Source organism: Geotrypetes seraphini, chromosome 17 (genome assembly GCF_902459505.1).
Source record: "Geotrypetes seraphini chromosome 17, aGeoSer1.1, whole genome shotgun sequence".
In the NCBI taxonomy this organism is placed as follows: domain Eukaryota; kingdom Metazoa; phylum Chordata; class Amphibia; order Gymnophiona; family Dermophiidae; genus Geotrypetes; species Geotrypetes seraphini.
The window spans coordinates 31496770-31511495 of NC_047100.1; the positions used below are offsets into that span (position 1 = coordinate 31496770).

Here is a 14726-nt window from a genome sequence, read left to right on the forward strand (position 1 = left end):
GTCTGATTTATTTGCTATTTTATCTGATCCCCCTTTACATTAGCCTGTAAGCTGCCCAGATGGTTGTCTGATAGATGGGGTGGTAAATTCTTAATAAACTTGATGTATAGTATTGCACTACAGCTTATACTATGAGTTTATCTTGTTGCATAGACTAGATGGATTGTACAGGTCTAGCTGCCATCATCTACTATGTTACTATGGGTTAGAGCAGTGTATCGCAAATTGTGTGCTGTGGCACAGTAGTATTCCTCCTGAGATTTCAGGTGTGCCTTGACACATTGGGGAAGAGAAGATGTGCTGGCTGACTGCTTACACGATGTGCCTCTTGCGGAGAGACTCTACTGCTCTCTGTGCCTCTCTTGTTGACCCCTCTCCCCCTGCCGACTGAGGGTCTCATCTGCAGAATCTTTGCGCATGCGCAGACGTTTACGTGATGACATCAAGTGTGTGTGTGTGTGACATCATCACATTGACACCTATACACTTCTGGGTGCCCTTGAGCCTCACCTAGGAAGTGACATCAGAGGGAAAGCCCATGCAGGTGCGAAAGTAGTTTGGGAGATGCTGCTCGCACCAGGAAAGTTACAGAAGAACAAGGAAAGAGAAGCAGCGTGTGGCAGTAGGGGTGGGGGCATGGCAGGAGCAGGGATGGGGCGGAGAAGAGGGCTGGGAGGGGCACCACCAGCCTGGATGCCTCTCACACTTGCTACACCACTGCTTGAGCACGTGAATGTAAACCGCTTAGGCTATACGCAGTGTATAAATACTTAAATAACAGTTGATTATTGTAAATAGCTTCACTATTTTATGAGGATCGGTATATAAAAACTTACCTGGACATTTATCTCTCAGAAAACAACATGCTTGATTGTTTGTTTGCTCTTGTCTTTTTAATTTCATTCCAATGGTGCTTCTTTCCTAAGTCGCATATAGAGCGAAGCAACATTTACTCAATGGTCCTCTCTTACCCTGAAGAAGCAGTTTTACTGTGAAATGTTGAGGGATTCAGTTCAAGGATTCAACTCAAAGGTAAGTGAAACCATTCTTTCCTTTACAGTATTAAGAGGATAGAGTGGCGTAGTGGTTAGAGCTACAGCCTCAACACCCTGAGATTTGGGGTTTAAATCCCGTGCTGCTCCTTGTGACCCTGAGCAAGTCACTCAATCCTCCACTGCCCCAGGTACATTAAGTTTCTTTCATACAATATTTATATTGTAAACTGCTTAGATCTGTTATATATAACAAGTTCTAATAAAACATAAACATTAGATAGATTGTGAGCCCACTGGGACAGATAAGGAAAATGCTTGCGTACCTGATTGTAGGCCACTTAGATAACCTTGATAGGAATTATTTAAATAGCAAAACTCTTACCCTGAACTAAGCAACAAGTTTACTTTGCAGCCGTCAGTATTCAAATTTTTGAAATTTTGTCAAATGACCTTTTGCCCTCTGGATGTTGGCCATTGCATCATACATAACATCACACCGACAGCCTGAACCAATTAGATATGAGCTGAGGTAATTCGTGAGCCTATTCTAAAAACATTTCCTCCTAGGAATTCTGAGGTACAGAGTAGCTGCCTGCTAGGTTTTAATTATCTGATTTGAAATAAACTGCTATTTCCTTGTGAAGCTCTACTGTATATTAAACTTGACTCTTTGATATTTGAAAACAGATCGCTCATGTGCCCCCCAGTTATAGAGCTAGTGATAATTATCAGTTCTCTCGTCAGAAGAACACGAGAAAGTTTACAGCGGTGAAACAAAGTTGAGTCATTTTCTGGTAATGGGACAGGTGTTTCTCATTTTCTTCACAAGGCAACAGAGCATTACTTAATGTCCCAAAGGCACGAACAGTTCTTCGTTCATACGTTTGGTCATGGAGCTCTGTGGCCTTGATGTCTTCTTCCATCTGGCTGGGAAATAAACACAGCTAATAGCAGCACCATGCCTCTTGACCAAGTCAGACACGTGAGACACACCCTTTCGCAGCAGGAAGCTCAACAGCTAATTGGCTCAAAATTTGCTCCAGCCTCAAGTATCATTTTAATCCTTATGTACATCTGCTATTGTATTATCAACTTGTTTAGGAAGAACGGTAACAAGCTTCATGGGGCAGTGACCAAACTGAAAGGACATTTTTCAGAGGAGAATGCCTCACTAATTTTTGTTTAAACATCTGAGCTGGCACAAATCAGAGGTACAATCAATAAAGCCAGTGGAAAGTACCGTATTTTCACTCATATACCGCGCACCAGTGTACAACGCGCACACGGGTATAGCGCTTGGGAAACTGTAATTTATGTAAAGAAATTTTTATATACCGCGCACACCCGTATACCGTGCATGCCGCCCCGACTGTCCCGTCGCCGCCTGACTCGACTCTCCTCTGGCCGCCCCAACTCTCCTCTGGCCGCCCCGACTCTCCTTTCGCCCGCCCCGACTCTCCTCTCCCCCTTGAAGTCCTGTCCCCACCCTGAAAGCCTGATGCCCCCCCCCCCACTGGCTCCTCTTTTAGATACTAATTCCCTTAACATTTTGATTCATTCACTAGTAATTTCAAAAATGGATTATTGTAACTCTCTACTAAACGGTATCTATCACAAAGATTTAAAACGCTTGCAGCTTGTTCAAAATACGGCCATTAAAATAATCTCGGGAGCAAAAAAATATGATCATGTTACCCCTTTGCTCCAAAAGGCCCACTGGTTACCAGTTTCACACAGGGTAACTTACAAAATCGCTCTTTTGGCATTTAAAACAATGCAGACCAACTCACCAGCTTTCATAGATAGACTTCTGATCCCATACGACCCCCCAAGAACTCTAAGATCCATCTCTCAATATAACCTTCATATTCCCTCTTTAAAAATCATTGGTACACGTCGCACCACTACGTTTTCTGTTACAGCCCCTACAATCTGGAACACTCTGCCTTTGTATATAAAAATGGAAAAAAACTTAAAAACTTTTAAAAGCAATTTAAAGTGCTTTCTTTTTAACGACGCTTTTAATTGAACCACTTCTCCTCAACTATTAATTTTTTACTGTTCCCCTGGTCCTAAGTGTTTTTCCCTTAAATGTTCCTCACTTTTCTATTACAAGTGTATTTCTTCCCACTTATCCTTATGTTTCTATGGCAAATAGGTCAACATTTACCCAGTTTGTACGGTCTGTATTCCTGTAGTTTACTATAGGAAAGTATGTTTAATCGTCATTTTTGTGAAATGTTAATACTTTTTACTCTGTACAACGCTTTGAAGTATCGAAAAGGCGTTTAATCAAAAATTGAATAAACTATAAACTATATAAACTATAACCGCTCGCACCACCACCCCGAAGGACCGCTCGCACTCGCACCCCCACCCCGAAGGACCGCTCGCACCCCCACAGCCTCCCCCCCCATCAAGGAGAAGCTGCCTACCGTTGTCCTGCTGCTTCCTCTGCTGGCTGTCCCGCCCCTTCTCTGAGCCCTGCGTCTGCGCTGCTTCCTCTTCCGGCGGTCCCGCCCTTTCTCTGATGTCAGAGAAAGGGCGGGACAGCAGGAAGAGGAAGCAGCACAGAGGCACAGTGAGCAAGTTGGGCCTAACTTCAGTGGTGCAACAGGCAGCAAATTGGCTGCAAAGTGAAAATCAGTGCAAGGCCAATGATCTGATGCAGCTTTCTGCTATTGAGGAGCAAGAATGCATTTAGGGTTACCATACGTCAGGGAAAACCCAGACGTGCCCTCTTTTTAGAGGACTGTCCAGGTGGTTGGATGTATTTTTTAATGGGGGGAGTCTGTCTTGAGTTTAGTTGGCCCGCAAGCCCACCCAGTTTGGCAGGGTCAGCTTACACCTCAGAGTTGGACCCGAATCCCCCACCTACCTCCTTGCCAATCTTCGGCCACCTGACAGTGGCAACGAGGTAAACTAAACTAAACCTTAGGTTTGTATACCGCATCATCTCTACATTCGCAAAGCTCGACACGGTTAACAGGAGTTAGGGTAGAAAGGAACTCCAGAGGAGGGAAGAATGAAGAGGAAATTTAGAGGACTAGAAAAATCAGAGAGGGAGGAAGAGTTACATTTTTGAGAATAACCAGGTTTTCAGATGTTTACGGAAGAGTTGGAGGGAACTCAGATTCCTAAGAGGGGAGGTAAGGTTGTTCCAGAGCCCAGTGATTCTAAAAGGAAGGGAGGAACCTAGTTTTCCTACAAGGGAGACGCCTTTTAGAGCGGGAAAGGTAATCCTGCCGCCGTTGGCCTCCCCAGAAACTGCCTCCCTGCAGGTCTCAACCTATGCGGAAACAAACCCACTGCAAAGAGATGGCTTCCGGAGAAGGCCAGTGGCAGCAGGCTCACCTTGTACCACTGCCAGTTGCCCGAAGATTCAATTGTAGCACTCGAGGAGGTAGGTGGGGAGGTCGAGAGAGCCACACTGTTTGCGTAGAATTTCCCAGGAGTGATTAATGCAGTCTCTTTAGTGTTAGCACAGACTAATTTTCATGTTCACTTGCTAATGCTGATGGCCAGAGCAGGCTATAGTTGGGCTTCAGGAGTGGAGTGGGGAGTTAGAGAGGAAAGGCTATGGGAAATTACAGCTGCTCTTGAGGTGTAGCTAAGCAATGGTTTCCTTTCACACTGTTCAAGGCCAAAAACAGGAAAATAGAAACCCTACGTTGATACAACAGTAAAGTCTTTTAGAGCAGGGATGGACCATAATCCTTCCACAAACACAGGAGCATTAGAGGATGTATTTCAAGACCTTTTATGAGCGACAATCAGCTGAAGAGTACATTAAAAGGCCAAGGGCCTAATCCAGGGGTAGGCAATTCCGGTCTTCGAGAGCCAGAGCCAGGACAGGTTTTCAGGATATCCACAATGAATATGTATGAGACAGATTTGCATGCACTGCTTCCTTGAGATGCATATTTATTGTGGATATCCTGAACATCTGACCGGAATTGCCTACCCCTGGCCTAATCAAACAATGGTAGTCAGTAGAGGATCATCACAAATAGATCCAAAGACCTGGGCCAGACCTGTGCTTCAGCGTGAGATGCCTGCCTTAGGGGTCACAGTGTCTGATGGATAGTGTCCTGCATTTACTGTTGAATAGTTCTACTGCTATCAGACGCACACAGCGCTGTACATTCAACACACAAGAGATGGTCATACTCTCAATGGTGACGGTAATTAAAATAAAAAAAAACATTTGTTCATTAGCTGAAACCATCAGCACGAGAGCTTCATAAGAAAGTGCAGTACCTATGGAAGAAATCAGGCCCAAAATGTGGCTCTGTGTGTCACTGCAGAGCTGCCCAAATCCAGTCCTTGAGATCTACAAGCAGGTCAGGTTTTCAGGATATCCACCATGAATACGCATGAGAGAGATTTGCATACCAAGAAGGCAGTGCAGGCAAATCTCTCTCATGCCTGTAGATCTGGAGGAAGGAATTGGGCAGCCCTGTCTTAGGGTATCTCTCTTTTGAAAGGTTTCATCCTGTTTGAGGGCTAAGAGGGTTGTTTCACTTTGGATTATTATTCTATTTGCTTTGTGGAATATATTGTACATTGAAACACTTATTTCTGGTTGCAAGCTGTTTTCTTGCTTATTCTGTTTTTGAACTTAATAAATAGAAAAGAAAAGAAATCCCAGAGAGATGTTTCAACAACATAACTCACCTCGAGGTCAACGTTAAGCATTTATCTTTCCAGTTTTCCCTCAGTGTCTGAGCTGCTCCCTATTTGATTACACAGAGGGAGCCTGTTTGTGGTTTTAAATGGGAGCCTGAATCTAATTTTATTCTGCTTGCTTTGGATCAACAAATATAGAAAAAGTTTCAGAAATTCCTCTTTCTATTCTCTACTTAGTCTGAAGTTAGTCAGGAAGTAGAATATAAAACAATCAATCAGTGTACTTGGGCATTAGGGGATTAATGTATGATATATGCATTTGAACGGGTATTAAATGGTGAAATTGTGCATTATTTTATTGTATTACACATTAGTTTGTTACTGTAGGCTACATAATGAGATTCAAAACATGCACATGCATGCAAAAAGTCCCCATTATTATGTAAATGGAATAATACAGCTTGTGTTGAACTTTGCAAGCTGTATTGTTCCAGGGAAAATTTACATCAGCTCAAAGCTGGCATTATTTTTCCTCCCCATGAGAAATGGGCCAGCAATTTAAAAATCATAAATTCACTGCCAAATTTGTAATTACGTTCTCGGTATAGCTATGTGTCTATATACTCTCTGTATGAATGGATTCTCTATGTATACAAGTGTATCGCAAACTGTGTGCTGCAGTGAGATTGTGGGTGCATCGCGAGATGCCAGCGCTGGCTGCCTACCTTTAGCACTGGTGTCAAAGTCGGTCCTCGAGGGCCACAATCCAGTCGGGTTTTCAGGATTTCCCCAATGAATATGCATGAGATCTATTAGCATACAATGAAAGCAGTGCATGTAAATAGATCTCATGCATATTCATTGGGGAAATAGGACCAATTTGGACACCCCTGACCTATAGGATGTGCCTCTCACGGTGAGAGGCATGTCCTATAGGCAGTCAGCGCTGGCACCTCTCGCTCCCCCACTGGCATACCAATTTCAGGTTTAGCAAGCAGAGGACCTCCGCACATGTGCTGATATCAACATGATGACATCACACATGCATGTGATGTCATTATGTTAACATCCAGGCATGTCTGGAGGCCATCCAGCTGCAGCCCCGAGTTTAGTGTGTCGCAACTTGAAGAAGTTTGTGAGACACTGGTCTATATTCTCTGTATGAATGGACTATCTATCTAGATATACGGGACAGCATTTTAGAAAGAATGTATTAATTGGAATTGAGATGTCTAGGTTGGGGTGTATCAAGCAGTGCCTGGGGCGGTGGCACCCCTCCCCACCCTCTTCTCTGCCACCCCTGCTACATGTGCGTGCCCTTTTCCCATTCCTTTTTAACTTTGGCGCAAGCAGCCATCAACTTACTGCCCGCGTTGGCTTCGGGGCTCTCTCTGACATCACCTCCTTGGTGCGGGTCCCAGAAATGACATCAGAGGGAGTGCCAAAGCTGATGCCGGTGGTTTTCAGAAGGGAACAGCCACTCCAACTCCCTCGAGTGGATAGCTACACAAAACGCATCATTTTCTAAAACTTAGATGACCCCCCAAGAGCAGATGCAGATTGCAGCAGACATAAACATACATTTTCTTTTTGTATTTTACCTTTGTTTCTTTTTCTATCAAGATATTTTATTTCTCCCCAATGCTCCTTGTGTATCTTCTTGTTTGTCTTTTTGGTTGTGTTTGACTAATGATCCTTGTGGCTTTACTGCTTAAAGTTTACTGTTTATTTTATAAAATGTAAACTGTTCAGACATTTGATGGGTGGTATATCAAGACTTAAATAAACTTGAAGCTTGACATGAGAAATGCAGAGGTTTCCTTTCTTCCCATCCTAGTCCCATCCAAAACATACTCACACCATGCCCCCAAGAATATTCCATAGTTTTAGACAGGTTGTAATTGGTAGGTGCCATCGACTCATGCCAGAGTCCTAGCGACCTAATGAATTACGGATCTAAAAAAAATCGGTTTTGTGCTAGTCCGGAAAGGTCCTCCAGCATCATCCCCATGGTTGCTTTCAATGTGTCCAGCCATCTGATTGCAGGTCGCCCTCTTCGCCTGGTTCCTTTGATCTTCCCAAACGTGATGTTCTTCTCTCTTCTGATGGTGTGACCAAAATAAGACTGTTGTAACTTCATCATTTGGGCTTCAAGTGACATAGTCGGTTTGATCTTTTCCAGAATGTATTTGTTCTTCTGGCAAGCCTAAAGTCCTCCTCCAGCACCAAAGCTCAAATGAGTTAATCTTTCTGTCTTGTTTCCGTATTGTTCGGCTTTCACACCCGTAATTGACCACTGAGAAAATGAGTGTGTGGACAAGTATGATCTTTGTTTGGTATTCCGTCAGTAGTTTCACTACCAGCAGGGCCTCCCAAGGTGAATAGGTTTCAGCTGAGATGTCAGACTAAAGATGTACCACCCATCTGGCCAGCAGTAGATGGGCAGTGTTGGAGGCGGAGGATCACGTTTGATGTGACAACGGTGTCAACATCACATTTATACTGCGCAGAAGAAAGGTCCAGCAATCTACTTATGTATTATGCCAAGAAAACTTGATGATAATGAGACATAATTAGATGCGTATACCCCAGCTTTCTAAAATTGGAATGTAGATGTGGCGGCCAAAAAAGCAAACAAGATGCTAGGAATTATTTAAAAAAGGATGGTTAACAAGACAAAGAATGTAATAATGCCTCTGTATTGCTCCATGGTGCAACCTCACCTGGAGTATTGAGTTCAATTCTGGTCTCCTTATCTCAACAAAGATATAGTGGCAGTAGAAAAGGTTAAAAAAAGAGCGACCAAGATGATAAAAAGGATGGAATTCTTCTCGTATGAAGAAAGACTAAAAAGGTTAGGGCTCTTCAGCTTGGAAAAGAGATGGCTGAGGGGAGATATTATTCAAGTCTACAAAATCCTGAGTGGAGTAGAATGGGTACAAGTGGATCGATTTTTCACTCCATCAAAAATGACAAAGACTAGTGGACACTCGATGAAATACTTTTAAAACCAAAAGGAGGAAATATTTTTAAAATACTTTTAAAACCTATAGGAGGAAATATTTTTTAACTCAGAATAGTTAAGCTCTGGAACGCATTGCCAGAGGATGTGGTAAGAGTGGATAGCGTAGCTGGTTATAAGAAAGGTTTGGACAAGTTCCTGGAGGAAAAGTCCACAGTCTGTTATTGAGAAAGACATAGGGGAAGTCACTGCTTGCCCTGAATCGGTAGCATGGAATATTGCTACTCCTGGGGTTTTGACCAGCTACTAGGGACCTGGATTGGCCACCGTGAGAACGGGCTACTGGGCTTGATGGACCATTGGTCTAACCCAGTATGGCTATTCTTATGCTCTTATGCCACTTAATTTCTGAAGAGATGCCAGTGCTTGCTTGCTTTAATGATGGACCTTTGGTCTGACCTAGTAAGGCTATTCTTATGTTCTTACCTGTAAATGTCAGTTTATGCATATCTGAAAAACAAACAATTGAAGCCATGGTTTATGTATACAAAGAATACATAGGAAAAATAGATCAGTGTTTCCCAAGTCAATCTTGGAGTACTCCCTTGCCAGACAGGTTTTCAGGATATCCACAATGAATATGCATGAAATGAATTTGCATACACTGCCTCCATTATATACAAATCTCTTTCCTGCATATTCATATCATTCCCAACTCTGAAAGATATAAAATACAAGACATATCACAGCAAATCATCTAATTACCAAATAGCAAAAGTATGGCCCTCACTTCCCATCAAAATTTGCACAAAAATATTTGTTTTTTTAAGAAATCCATGCCAGAGGCTCAAAGAATACAGATTAATAATAGAAGCTAATTGGAATAAAGCCAATGTTAAGAGTTGACCAGAGTTAATGTGGTCAACTCTGAAATCAACCTTACACAAAGCAACCAACCGCTACGTCAAATCAGTAAGTAAACGGCAAAGAAACAATAGACCACAGTGGTTCTCTGCAGAGATCTCAGACCTCATAAAAAAGAAGAAAAGAGCATTCATCCTCTACAAACAATCAGGGAAGCGAGAATCCAAGGAAGACTATCTGGCAAAGTCAAAAGCGGTCAAAATGGCAGTTAGGGAGGCCAAATTCCGAATGGAGGAGAACCTTGCGAAGAACATCAAGAAGGGCGATAAATCTTTCTTCCGGTATATTAGTGACAGAAAAAGAAACACAGATGGGATAGTACGCCTTAGGAAACCCGACGGGAACTATGTAGAATCGGACTCTGACAAAGCCAGACTTTTAAATGAATACTTCTGCTTGGTCTTCACTTGTGAGGCGCCGGGATCCGGCCCTCAGCTGCCGACGAGGGAAAACTCGGAAGACCCATTTCAAAATTTCGAGTTTACGCCCAGCAGTGTCTACGAGGAGCTATCAAGACTCAAGGTGAACAAAGCTATGGGACCGGACAACTACATCCCAGGGTGTTCAGGGAGTTGAGTGACATCCTGGCGGAACAGTTATCCACGCTCTTCAATCTTTCCCTAAGTACAGGAAGAGTCCCATTGGATTGGAAAATGGCTAACGTCATTCCACTCCACAAAAAGGGATGCAGGACGGAGGCTGAGAATTATAGACCGGTGAGTCCCACATCGATAGTGAGTAAACTTATGGAAACACTAATCAAACACCAATTGGATACGATCCTGAACGAGGAGAATCTACAAGATCCCCATCAACATGGTTTTACGAAGTGAAGGTCCTGCCAATCAAATCTGATTAGCTTCTTTGTAACAAGAAAGCTGGATATAGGGGAGTCCCTAGACGTCATGTACTTGGACTTCAGCAAAGCGTTTGATAGCGTCCCACACCGCAGGTTATTGTGCAAGATGGGTTTGATGGGACTGGGTGAAACATTAACCGCATGGGTTAGGGACTGGCTTAGAGGTAGACTTCAGAGGGTAGTGGTAAACGGTACCCTCTCCGATACGACGGAGGTGATCAGCGGAGTGCCACAGGGCTCAGTCTTGGGCCCGATCCTGTTTAACATCTTCATAAGAGACTTGGCTGAGGGGCTTCGAGGTAAAATTACATTATTCGCCGATGACGCCAAACTATGCAACCGCACAACAGATGAAAGCACAGTGCCCGACAAAAGCTCAATGCCTGACAGTATGACGCAGGACCTACTCCTGCTGGAGCATTGGTCAAAGACTTGGCAACTAAGTTTCAATGCCAATAAATGCAAGGTCATGCACCTTGGCGGCAAAAATCCATGCAGGACTTACACCCTAAATGGTGAGATCCTAGCAAGGACTGTAGCAGAACGTGACTTGGGGGTGATCATTAGCGAAGACATGAAGACTGCCAATCAAGTGGAGAAAGCTTCATCCAGGGCTAGACAAATCATGGGCTGTATCCGTAGAAGTTTCGTCAGCCGTAAGCCCGAGGTCATAATGCCGTTGTACAGATCCATGGTGAGACCCCCATCTAGAATACTGTGTACAATTCTGGAGGCCGCATTATCAAAAAGATGTGCGGAGAGTTGAGTCGGTTCAGCGAATGGCCACCAGGATGGTCTCAGTTCTCAAGGATCTCCCGTATGAGGAACAACTGGGTAAATTGCAGCTATACTCACTCGAGGAACGCAGAGAGAGGGGAGACATGATCGAGACGTTCAAATATGTAACAGGCCGTATCGAGGTGGAAGAGGATCTCTTTTTCCTTAAAGGACCCACGGCAACAAGAGGGCATCCGTTTAAAATCGGGGGTGGGAAATTTCATGGCGACACCAGAAAATATTTCTTCACCGAAAGGGTGGTTGATCGCTGGAATAATCTTCCACAACAAGTAATTGAGGCCGGCAGCGTGCCAGATTTTGGCATGTGGGATCTCTTCATGGAGGTAGTTAGAGGGTGGGCCATGATGTTCTATGTTTCTAATCAGCTCCTGTTCTGATGTATAACTCTCGCCTATACTCTGTGCAATATGTATAACTCTATATAGCATGTTTTATCCTTCATAGTACTCGTTGTAGTATTATGCCTCTTTCAATCCACCTAGACAGGATTCAGTGGGATTTAAGACTGAATATAACATAACATTGTGAATATCCTTAAAACCTGTCTGACAGGGGAATACTCCAGAACTGACTTGGGAAACACTGAAATAGAATCACTCTCTTCTGATTGCTAGATATATAGGAGTCAATATTCAGCTGGCAGTGGTCAGCTTATTGCTTGCCAGTTAATTTACACCCAGATATTGAGTCCTGGGACCAATGCAGCCCTTGCATTGAATATCCAGGTCTTTGATGGTGTCCATAAGAACATAAGAATTGCCGCTGTTGGGTCAGACCAGTGGTCCATCGTCCCCAGCAGTCCGCTCCCGTGGCGGCCTTTAGGTCAAAGAACAGCGCCATGAGACTGGCCTACCTGTGTACGTTCTGGTTCAGCAGGAACTTGTCTAACTTTGTCTTGAATCCCTGGAGAGTGTTTTCCCCTACGACAGACTTCAGAAGAGCGTTTCAGTTTTGCACCACTCTCTGGGTGAAGAAGAACTTCCTTACGTTCGTACGTAATCTATCCCCTTTCAATTTTAGAGAGTGCCCTCTCGTTTTCCCTACCTTGGAGAGGGTGAACAACCTGTCCTTATCTACTAAATCTATTCCCTTCAGTACCTTGAATGTTTCGATCATGTCCCCTCTCAATCTCCTCTGTTCGAGAGAAAAGAGGCCCAGTTTCTCTAATCTTTCGCTATACGGCAGCTCCTCCAACCCCTTAACCATCTTAGTCGCTCTTCTCTGGACTCCAGAAGTTATCCCCTGAATTCTATATATGTCGCTTTGAGTTGTGCGTGCAAATTTGGGCACGTAGCTCCATTGAATGAGCCAATTAGCACTAATTGGCTTCTTGACAAGCAATTATCAGCATTAATCAGATTCAATTTAAATACCTGCATGTAAATTAAGGCACGGGATCCATGCCTAAATTTTACATATGGTGCCAAAACAGGGACACGAAAATGAGAACGTCATGAGTATATCTGGGGTAATCCTTGCATTTATACACATAATTATAGAATAACTAGTGTTTAAGCCCGTTAGATTAACGGGTGCTAGAATAGATGTGTGTGTCTGTTGTTTTTTTTTTCTTTCTCTCTCCCCTTGACCGCTGTCTATCTGTCTATGTTTATTTGTTTTTCTCTCCTTGGCCCCCTTCTGTCTTCCCCTCCCCCCCCCTCCGAGCAAAGCTGTCTGGCTCCCAGCAAACCTCTCCAACAAAAGCATCCCCCTGTACCTGCAGCATCGGTCGCAGGCCGCTGTCCACCTCAGTAGCATGTTCCCTCTGATGCGATTGCGTCAGAGGGAACGTGCTACCATGTGGAGAGCGGCCTGAGAGGTTCGCTACAGCTGGCCGCGAACCTCAGCAGGCCGCTTTGAACATGAGCGGTAGCGGCTGTTGCGGGAGGATGGGGGTGGGAGTCGTCGACGTGCAGGCCGCTGTGAACAGCAGCGGTGGCAGGACCATGAGGCGGGAGTGAGGTGTTTGGCTTCCCCTATTTGGGGAAACCGCCGTGCCGAGGAGAGCCGGGAGTGAGCTGTTTGGCTTTCCCTATCTGGGGAAACCGGGGAAATCGCCGTGCCGAACTCAGCTGTGCGTCGGGAGTGAGTTGTTCGACTTCCCCTATCTGGGGAAACCGCCGTGCCAAACTCAGCTGCGCGTGGGGCCATAGTAAGCGCGGGGCATGCTGCACTCTTGGCGGCCATGGACCTATGGATCATGGAAGCACGCCGATAAGACTGCGCATGCGCCGCCTACGGTTTTATTATATAGATGGTCACCTGTTATTTGCACCACATTTCTCTGGCTGCGCTTAAGCATTGTTCTATAAAGCACACCTAACTTTAGGCACTTAAGCGTTTTGGTTTTGGGGAGTTTTCACCGCTGATTTTTTAGGTACCATGGCCACCTAAAACAGCTTCCGATCACGTGTGATAGAATCACAGCTGTTTTTTAAAAATGTACCTTAAATGTAGGACAGCATTTTACATGGAAGGGCCTAGAGTTGCTTAAGAACACCTAAGGCCACCTCCAACATAAACCACACCCATGTCTGCCTCAGGCGTCCTTAGGGTGTGCACCGGAAGCCATGGTAAAGCTGGTAAAATAACTCTAGCTAAAAGTTGGGATAATTTCACTGCTTAGCAACATGAGGTTCACACAGCTCAAAACTCCTGGGCCTTGCCTTAAAGGAGCCAGCACCCTGAAATTAAACTGTTTCCCACAAGGGTGAAAACTGTTCTTTAGCTCCCACCCATATTTATTACTCCCCTATTATACCGCTTTTCCTGGATCACCCCCTCCCCCCCAATCTCTTCCAAAGATCCCATGGGGTTACCCTGGATGCAAGTATTCCTGGTGTTTTAAGGGCAGGGCAGGAGCATCAGCCAAAATTAGTAGTAGTCTCGCAGTATTGCTGTTAGGGGTCAGAATACTTTATAAGACTAGCATCTGCAGTCCCTAGGCTTAAAACCCCTCAAAAGGACACCCTAGGTACTAGAACTCCCATTGAAAATAATCTCAAATCCATATCTAGAAAACTGTTTTACCACGGAACAATCACAATAAAACAAAGAAGCTGAGACTTGGAAAGAACATAAGAATTGCCATCTCTGGATCAGACCCTGGGTCCATCAAGTCCGGTGATCCGCACACACGGAGGCCCCGCCAGGTGTACCCTGGCATAGTTTTAGTCCCCATATCACTGTATGCTTCTCAAGGGAGATGTGCATCTAATTTACCCTTACCCGTATCATTCTATGCCACTCTTAAGGAGATGTACATCTAGTTTACCCTTAAATCCTAGAACGGTGGATTCTGCAGTTACTTCCTCTGGGAGAGCATTCCAGGTGTCCACCACTCGCTGCATGAAACAGAACTTCCTGATATTCGTCCTGGACATTTCCCCCCTCAGCTTCAGTCTATGTCCTCTTGCCCTTGTCACATTGGACATTGTAAATAACTGCTTTCCCTGCTCCATTTTGTCGAATCCTTTCAGTATTTTGAAAGTCTCGAGCAGATCCCCTCGCAGTCTCTTCTTCTCAAGTGAGAACAACCCCAGTCTCCTAAGTCGTTCCT

General features: G+C 44.5%; 1 protein-coding gene across 1 annotated transcript in view; it reads right to left on the reverse strand.

Moving 5' to 3' along the window:
• The window catches only part of SYN2 (synapsin II), a 502630-nt gene that overhangs the window by 126083 nt on the left and 361821 nt on the right, over window positions 1–14726 (reverse strand). The gene's annotated exons all lie outside the window — the stretch shown is intronic.